Below are 8,997 nucleotides of genomic sequence, written 5' to 3'. Positions count from 1 at the left end.
ACATTAGCTTTCCTGCTCCTCTGATGCTGCTTGGCCTGCTGTGTTCATCCAGCTCCACACCTTGTTATCTCAGATTGTCCAGCATCAGCAGTTCTTACTATCTCTGAACAGACTAGAGGGGCATAGGTTTAAGGTGAGAGGGGAAATGTTTAGAAGGGACCTAGGGGACAACATTTTCACACTGAGGGTGATGTGTGTACGGAATGAGCTGCCAGAGGAAGTGTTGGAGGCTGGTACAGTTACAGCATTTAAAAGACATCTGGATGGGTACATGAATAGGAAGGGTTTAGAGGGATATGGGCCAAATGCTGGAAAATGGGACCAGATTAATTTAGGAAATTTGGTCAGCATGGACGGGTTGGATCAAAGGGTCCCTCTCCCTGCTGTACAGCTTGAAGACTCTGACAGAGTAGGTCATGAGGATCTATGGGACTCTGTGTTTTTGGTTTGGGATGCAGTTTACCACCCAGATTCACCCTGGCCCTAACAGTGCCCCCTACCCTTTGGGAGAGGTGTACATCAGCGCTGTTTCCTGCCCGTCTTTTCCGGGCTGGGAATCCTGACCGGCCGTTTGGCACCAGTTGGAAACCAAGGTGACTTCTCACTTGGCCCACTGGGCAGGTGTGCTCCGAGCACTGTCTTACAGAGTGTGAGGGTTGGTCAGAAACCAGCTGGTACCACCACATTTTGGTACTGGCTAGTCACTTTGTATCTCTCTTTGGCTTTGTCACCACCATCCACAATAAGCTTACCATCGGAAATAGGCCACTTGGCCTCTCGGTCCTGCTCCCCCATTCAGACGGCTGATCCAACATTACTCTCGGCCACTTTCCTGCCCTTTCCCTGAATCCCTCAATTTCCTGACTGATCAAGAATCTATCAATCTTAGCATTAAATGTCCACGAGGACTCTGTCCCCAACACAGCTCTTGGCAAGGAGTTCTAAAGGCTGTTAACGCTGTGAGAGAAGAAATTCCTCTTCATCTCAGTCTGAAATTGGTGCCCCTTTATTCTGAGACTGTGCCCTCTGTGCCCACTCCCACAAGGGGAAACACCCTCTCAGCATTTACCCTGTCGAGTCCCTAAAGAATCCATAATGTTTCAATAAAATACCTCAGTCTCTCTTCATGTCTCTTTCTACCTCCCTCTCCCTCTGTCTTTGTCTCTTTCTCTGTCTCTCTCTCTCTCTCTCTGTCACTCTCTGTGCCTGTTTCCCTCTCTGTCTTTCTCTCCTCTCTCTCTTTCTGTCTCTTCCTTCACCTCTCTCCCTCTCCCTCTGTTTCTCTGTCCTGTCTCACTCTCTCTCTGTTTCTCCCTGTGTCTCTCTCCCTCTCTCTGTTTCGCTCTCTCTATGTCTCTCTCTGTCCCTGCTTTTTCCCTTCCACCCATGACACCAATGATATTTCCCCCCACCTGTGGCAGTTTGTTTCGGTGTGCCTGGGAAAGGGGCGGGGGTGTGATTTTGATTAGGGTAGGTGATTTAATGCGCAATATTAAATGCTAGCAATATATTGCCTGTGGCCAGAATTGACCTATTTGTAATAAGCAGTCTTTCCTGCACACTACTGGTCCCACGTTGGTGTTTTGTGGGCCCCACAGTTTATCTCAGCATTACCTGCATGGCTGTGTCAGTCTGGAACAAAATCTCTCAGTGAGTGGAAGATCTGGCACTTGTTCACCAGTGCAATGTCCTACAGAGATAGGACACTGTTGTTTCACTGGTAGCCTCTGGGGGTCATCTGAAACCAGTTCTTTTTTCTTTGTTCTCTCTACAGCACAAACCCATCAAATAACAGCAAATTGCCACCTCACAGCTCTCTGTCCTTCTCTCTCTGTCTCTCTGTCTTATGCTCTCCCACTCTCTGACTGCATCTTTCTTTCTATCTGTATGTCTGTCCCTCTCCCCCTAAACCTAACATGTTCTCTCCCATTTCTGTCTTTCTCTGCCTCACTCTCTCCCACATTCTCTGTCTCTCTCCGTATCTTTCTTCACTTGCTCCCACTTCCTCCATCTCTCCCTTCACTCTCTCCCAATTTCTCTCTTTCTGTCTCTCTTCCCGTATTCTCTCTCACTTTAGAAAATAGAACATAGAACAGCACAGCACAGTACAGGCCCTTTGGCCCACGATGTTGTGCCGAACTTTTACCCTAATCATATTGTCTATCTAACCTCCATCACTACCTTATACTACCATCCATTTGCCTATCTAACAGCTGTTTAAATGCCCCTAATGAGGTCGACTCCACTACCCTCTCCGGCAATGCATTCCATGCCCCAACCACGCTCTGAGTAAAGAATCTGCCTCTGACATCTCCCCTATATGTACCTCCACTCACTTTAAAACCATACCACCTTGTAATAGCTACTCCCACCCGAGGAAAAAGTCTTTCTTCCCATTTTCTGACTCACACTTTCTCTGTCGCAAACTCTCTCTCTCTCTCTCTACTGTACTGATTGTAATGAGGTCAGCCAGGGGGAGTCTGAGTTCCCTGACTGGGGCCTTTAATCTGGTCCAATCATGGAGCCCTGACTAACAGATATAAACAGGCATGTCAGAGGCTGTGCCTCACTCAGACAGCTGGCCCTGAGGGAGCTGGATCAGTGTCGATGACTCTCCATGTGTAAATAAAGGGGGAACTTGGTGACAGGGTACCAGCCTCAGTGCAGTTATTTCAGCCACTTTCTGACTCCTTATCTCTCTGTCTCATCCTCTATCTCACTCTGTCTCTCTGTCTCACATTCCCTGACTCTTTGAAAATTGGCTGTCTGACAGGAAGCAATGAGTAGTGATAAACAGGTCCCTTTCGGAATGGCAGGCAGTGACCAGTGGGGTACCACAAGGTTCGGTGCTGGGACGCAGCTGTTTACAACATACACTAATGATATGGATGAAGGCATTAGAAGTAATATTAGCAAATTTGCTGATGACACAAAGTTGGGCGGCAGTGTGAAATGTGAGGAGGATGTTATGAGAATACAGGGTGACTTGGACAGGCTAGGTGAGTGGACGGATGCTTGGCAGATGCAGTTTAATGTGATAAATGTATGGTTATACACTTTGGTGGCAAGAACAGGAAGGCAGATTACTATCTCAATGGAGTCTAGTTAGGTAAAGGGGAAGCACAATGAGATCAAGGTGTTCTTGGACATCAGTCAATGAAAACAAGCATGCAGCTACAGCAGGTAGTGAAGAAAGCTAATGGCATGCTGGCCTTCATAACGAGAGGAATTGAGTATAGGAGCAAAGAGGTCCTTCTGCAGCTGTACAGGGCCCTGGTGAGACCATACCTGGAATATTATGTGCAGTTTTGGCCTCCCAATTTGAGGAAGAACATTCTGGCTATTGAAGGAGTGCAGCGTAGGTTCACGAGGTCAATTCCCGGAATGGCGGGACTATCATATGTTGAAAGATTGGAGCGACTGGGCTTGTATACACTTGAGTTTAGGAGGATGAGAGGGAATCTGATTGAGGCGTATAAGATAATTAAAGGATTGGACACTCTGGAGGCAGGAAGCATGTTTCTGCTGATGGGTGAGTCCAGGACCAGAGGACACAGTTTAAAAATAAGGGGTAGGCCATTTAGAACAGAGTTGAGGAAAAACTTCTTCACCCAGAGAGTGGTGGACATATGGAACGCTCTGCCCCAGAAGGCAGTGGAGGCCAAGTCTCTGGATACTTTCAAGAAAGAGATGGATAGAGCTCTTAAAGATAGTGGAATCAAGGGTTATAGGGATAAGGCAGGAACAGGATACTGATTGTGGATGATCACTCATGATCATAATGAATGGTGGCACTGGCTCGAAGGGCCGAATGGCCTATTCCTGCACCTATTGTCTATTATCTCTCAATCTCACCCACTTTCTGAGTTACTCTCTCTTTGTTTCACTCTATTTCTCTCTCTCCCTCTCTTTATCTCTCACATCATTCCCCACTTTCTGACTTTTCCTCTCTCTCTATTCCTCTCTCACGCTCTCCTCCTTTCTGACTCCTTTCTCTGTCTTACTCTCCCTCTTTCTTTCACTCACGCTCTCTCACTTTCTCACACACTCTCCTCTCAGCTTCTCTTGATCTGTTCTATGAAGCAGCCACTCCTGATTTTGAAATCTTCGATCAGAATTCTCTCTCAGCCTTTTTCTCTCTGATGAGAACAGTTCCCAACTTTATCAAAATATCTTCATTGTTGACATTCCTCAACCTTGGAACTGTTCTTACAATTCAGTCCTACACATTCTCTCTCTCTTACCAACAATGTGGCACCACCCAGGGGTACCCCATACTCCAGCTGATGTCTAACAAGGGTCTTGCACTACAACTTGGAGACGGTAAGGACTGTCTTGTATAAGTTCAGCATCACATCCCTGCTCTTGTACTTTGTGCCTCTATTAATAAATCCGGGGACAATATATGCTTTAATGTGTGGCCTCAACCACTTCCTGTGACAGAATTCTACAGACTCCTCGCTCTTTGGGTGAAGGCATTTCTCCTCAGTTTAGTCTGAAATGGCCCAACCCATATCCTGAGAATGTACCAGTGATAATGGGAACTGCAGATGCTGGAGAATCCAAGATAATGAAATGTGAGGCTGGATGAACACAGCAGGCCCAGCAGCATCTCAGGAGCACAAAAGCTGACGTACCCCCTGGTTCTGGAACAAAATCAAAGTTGCTGGAAAAGCTCAGCAAGTTTGGCAGCGTCTGTGGAGGAGAAAACAAAGTTAATGTTTCGTGTCCGGCGACTCTTCCTCAGAACTGGTTCTGGAGCAGCTCCAACCATTGGGAACATCCTTGCTGCATCCACCCCATCTTGTCCTGTTAGAGTTTTATAGGCTAGTATAGGATTACCTCATTTCTTCTGTATAATGACAGAGTTAATGCACTTTGTCTGTATGTGTGTGTATATGTGTGTGTCTGTGTATGTGAGTGTGTGTAAGCATGAGTTTGTGAGTGTGTGTTTGTGTGTGAGTACATGCGTGTATCTGTGCATGCAAGTGTGTGTGCCGCGAGTGTGTGAGTGTGTGTGTGTGTGTATCTGTGTAAGTGTATGTGCCTGTCTGTGTTTGTGCCTGTGTGTATGTTTGAGTATATATCTGCGTCTGTGTGTGTGTGTACCTGTGTGTCTGTGTGAATGCATGTGTATGAGTTTGAGTGTGTATCTGTGCGAGTGTGTGTGTATGAAGATATGTGTGTGTCTGTCAGGCGAGTGTATATGCATGAGTGCATATGAGAGTGTGTGTGAGAGTGTGTGTGTATGTGTGTGTCTGTGAGGGTGCATGTGTAGGAATGTGTGCAGTTGTGTGTTTGTGTAAGTGCATGTGTATAAGCGTATGTATGTATGTGTGTGTATGTGTGTGTGTGTCACTGTAGAACATAGAACATAGAACAGTAGAGCACAGAACAGGCCCTTCAGCCCACAATGTTGTGCCGACCATTGATCCTCATGTATGCACCCTCAAATTTCTGTGACCATATGCATGTCCAGCAGTCTCTTAAATGACCCCAATGACCTTGCTTCCACAACTGCTGCTGGCAACGCATTCCATGCTCTCACAACTCTCTGTGTAAAGAACCCACCTCTGACATCCCCTCTATACTTTCCACCAACCAGCTTAAAACTATGACCCCTCGTGCTAGCCATTTCTGCCCTGGGAAATAGTCTCTGGCTATCAACTCTATCTATGCCTCTCATTATCTTGTATACCTCAATTAAGTCCCCTCTCCTCCTCCTTTTCTCCAATGAAAAGAGACCGAGCTCAGTCAACCTCTCTTCATAAGATAAGCCCTCCAGTCCAGGCAGCACCCTGGTAAACCTCCTCTGAACCCTCTCCAAAGCATCCATATCTTTCCTATAATAGGGCGACCAGAACTGGATGCAGTATTCCAAGTGCAATCTAACCAAAGCTTTATAGAGCTGCAACAAGATCTCACGACTCTTAAACTAAATCCCCCTGTTAATGAAAGCCAAAACACCATATGCTTTCTTAACAACCCTGTCCACTTGGGTGGCCATTTTAAGGGATCTATGTATCTGCACACCAAGATCCCTCTGTTCCTCCACACTGCCAAGAATCCTATCCTTAATCCTGTACTCAGCTTTCAAATTCGACCTTCCAAAATGCATCACCTCGCATTTATCCAGGTTGAACTCCATCTGCCACCTCTCAGCCCATCTCTGCATCCTGTCAATGTCCCGCTGCAGCCTACAACAGCCCTCTATACTGTCAACGACACCTCCGACCTTTGTGTCGTCTGCAAACTTGCTGACCCATCCTTCAATCCCCTCATCCAAGTCATTAATAAAAATTACAAACAGTAGAGGCCCAAGGACAGAGCCCTGTGGAACCCCACTCACCACTGACTTCCAGGCAGAATATTTTCCTTCTACTACCGTTCGCTGTCTTCTGTTGGCCAGCCAATTCTGTATCCAAGACCCACCCTCCTGCAAAAATTCCATCCCCTATTCCCAATTCCTCCACCTCCGCCGCATCCGCTCCCAAGATAAGACATTCCACTCCCGCACATCCCAGATGTCCAAGTTCTTTAAGGACCGCAACTTTCCCCCCACAGTGATCGAGAACGCCCTTGACCGCGTCTCCCGTATTTCCCGCAACACATCCCTCACACCCCGCTCCTGCCACAACCGCCCCAAGAGGATCCCCCTCGTTCTCACACACCACCCTACCAACCTCCGGATACAACGCATTATCCTCCAACACTTCCGCCATTTACAATCCGACCCCACCACCCAAGACCTTTTTCCATCCCCTCCCCTGTCAGCTTTCCAGAGAGACCACTCTCTCCGTGACTCCCTTGTTCGCTCCACACTGCCCTCCAACCCCACCACACCCAGCACCTTCCCCTGCAACCGCAGGAAATGCTACACTCGTCCTCACACCTCCTCCAGTGGATGCAGTACCCGGTGTGGATTCCTCAACATAGGGGAAACCAAGCGGAGGATTGGGGACCGCTTTGCAGAACACCTCCGCTCAGTTCGCAACAAACAACTGCACCTCCCAGTCGCAAACCATTTCCACTCCCCCGCCCATTCTTTAGATGACATGTCCATCATGGGCCTCCTGCAGTGCCACAATGATGCCACCCGAAGGTTGCAGGAACAGCAACTCATATTCCGCCTGGGAACCCTGCAGCCATATGGTATCAATGTGGACTTCACCAACTTCAAAATCTCCCCTTCCCCTACTGCATCCCTAAACTAGCCTAGTTCGTCCCCTCCCCCCACTGCACCACACAACCAGCCCAGCTCTTCCCCCCCACCCACTGCATCCCAAAACCAGTCCAACCTGTCTCTGCCTCCCTAACCTGTTCTTCCTCTCACCCATCACTTCCTCCCACCCCAAGCCGCACCTCCATCTCCTACCTACTAACCTCATCCCACCTCCTTGACCTGTCCATCTTCCCTGGACTGACCTATCCCCTCCCTACCTCCCCACCTCTACTCTCCTCTCCACCTATCTTCTTTTCTCTCCATCTTCAGTCCGCCTCCCCCTCTCTCCCTATTTATTCCAGAACCCTCACCCCATTCCCCTCTCTGATGAAGGGTCTAGGCCCAAAACGTCAGCTTTTGTGCTCCTGAGATGCTGCTGGGCCTGCTGTGTTCATCCAGCCTCACATTTTATTATCTTGGATTCTCCAGCATCTGCAGTTCCCATTATCACTAAAACATTCTCTATGTTTCCTAAACAGCCCAAAGGCAGACCTTCACAAGCGGGGCATGACTGAAGGAATCTCAGCTTCTCTGAGTGAGATATTCCTCACTGGGCTGTCCCCGTAGATGGTCACGACTTTTGATCATTCTTTGCACAGCCCTCCAGGCTGTGAGTGACTACAGCAAGCAATCCTTATTACTGCAGGAAGGTCTCAGCCTGTGACCTTTCCCCAGGCACACAGGCCTGAGGCTTTGCTTGGTCCCGGATCTGAGAGAGTGCCAGCCTATGGGAGTGGGTCACCAGCCCCTCAGTGTCACCCTACACGCCCCCAACCCTCTGCCCCTCCCAAAACTCCTGGAAACAGCAGGGAGTTCTGGGGCTGGGTGAGCAGCCTCTGCGAGAGAGAGCTGGAGGAACTGCAGGGCGGAGCTGCCATTGAGGGCTATTTTGGTCATGGAAGTGGAGTCATTAGTGACATTTAAGCGACTGCTGGACATGCACATGGACTGCAGTGAATTGAGGGGAATGTAGGTTAAGTTATTTTATTTTTGGATTAGGATTATTCCACGGCACAACATCGTGGGCCGAAGGGCCTGTACTGTGCTGTACTTTTCTACATTCTATGTTCTATGTTTTATGTTGCCAGGTAGATGCAGCCTGCTGAGCGATGCCGTTTTAAAATGGAAGGTTTGAACTCCTGGGGGAGTGGACTGAGTTACTGGGTGTGGGCGAGAGAGAGAGAGAGATTGCTTGGTTAACAGCAGCTGTTTGACCATCGACTTTTGGCTAACACTTGAGTCTGTTGGTGAAAATGCATTACATAGAACATAGAATAGTACAGCACAGGCTGTTCGGCCCACGATGTTGCATCGATCTATTATCCTACTAAGATCAAACTACCCTGCATACCCTACATTTTACTATCCTCTGTGTCCCTATCCAAGAGTCACTTAAAACTGTCTAAAGTGTCTGACTCCACTCCCACTATCGGCAGCGCATTCCACACACCTACCACTCTGTGTGTGAAGAACCTATCTCTGACATCTCCCCTATACCTTCCTTCAATCACCTTAACATTATGCTCCCTCGTAATAGCCATTTCCACCCTGGGAAAAAGTCTCTGTCTATCCACTCTATCTACGCCTCTCATCATCTTGTACATCTCTGTCGAGTCACCTCTCATCCTTCTTTGCTCCAGTGAGAAAAGCCCTAGCTCCCTCCACCTTTCCCCCGAAGACCTGCCCTCCAGTCCAGGCAGCATTCTGGTAAATCTCCTCCGAACCCGCTCTAAAACTTCCACATCTTTCCTATAATGACGTGACCAGAACTGAAC

Source organism: Stegostoma tigrinum, chromosome 46 (genome assembly GCF_030684315.1).
Source record: "Stegostoma tigrinum isolate sSteTig4 chromosome 46, sSteTig4.hap1, whole genome shotgun sequence".
In the NCBI taxonomy this organism is placed as follows: domain Eukaryota; kingdom Metazoa; phylum Chordata; class Chondrichthyes; order Orectolobiformes; family Stegostomatidae; genus Stegostoma; species Stegostoma tigrinum.
The sequence above is the reverse complement of the archived record's forward strand: the minus strand, read 5'-3'. Positions refer to the sequence as shown.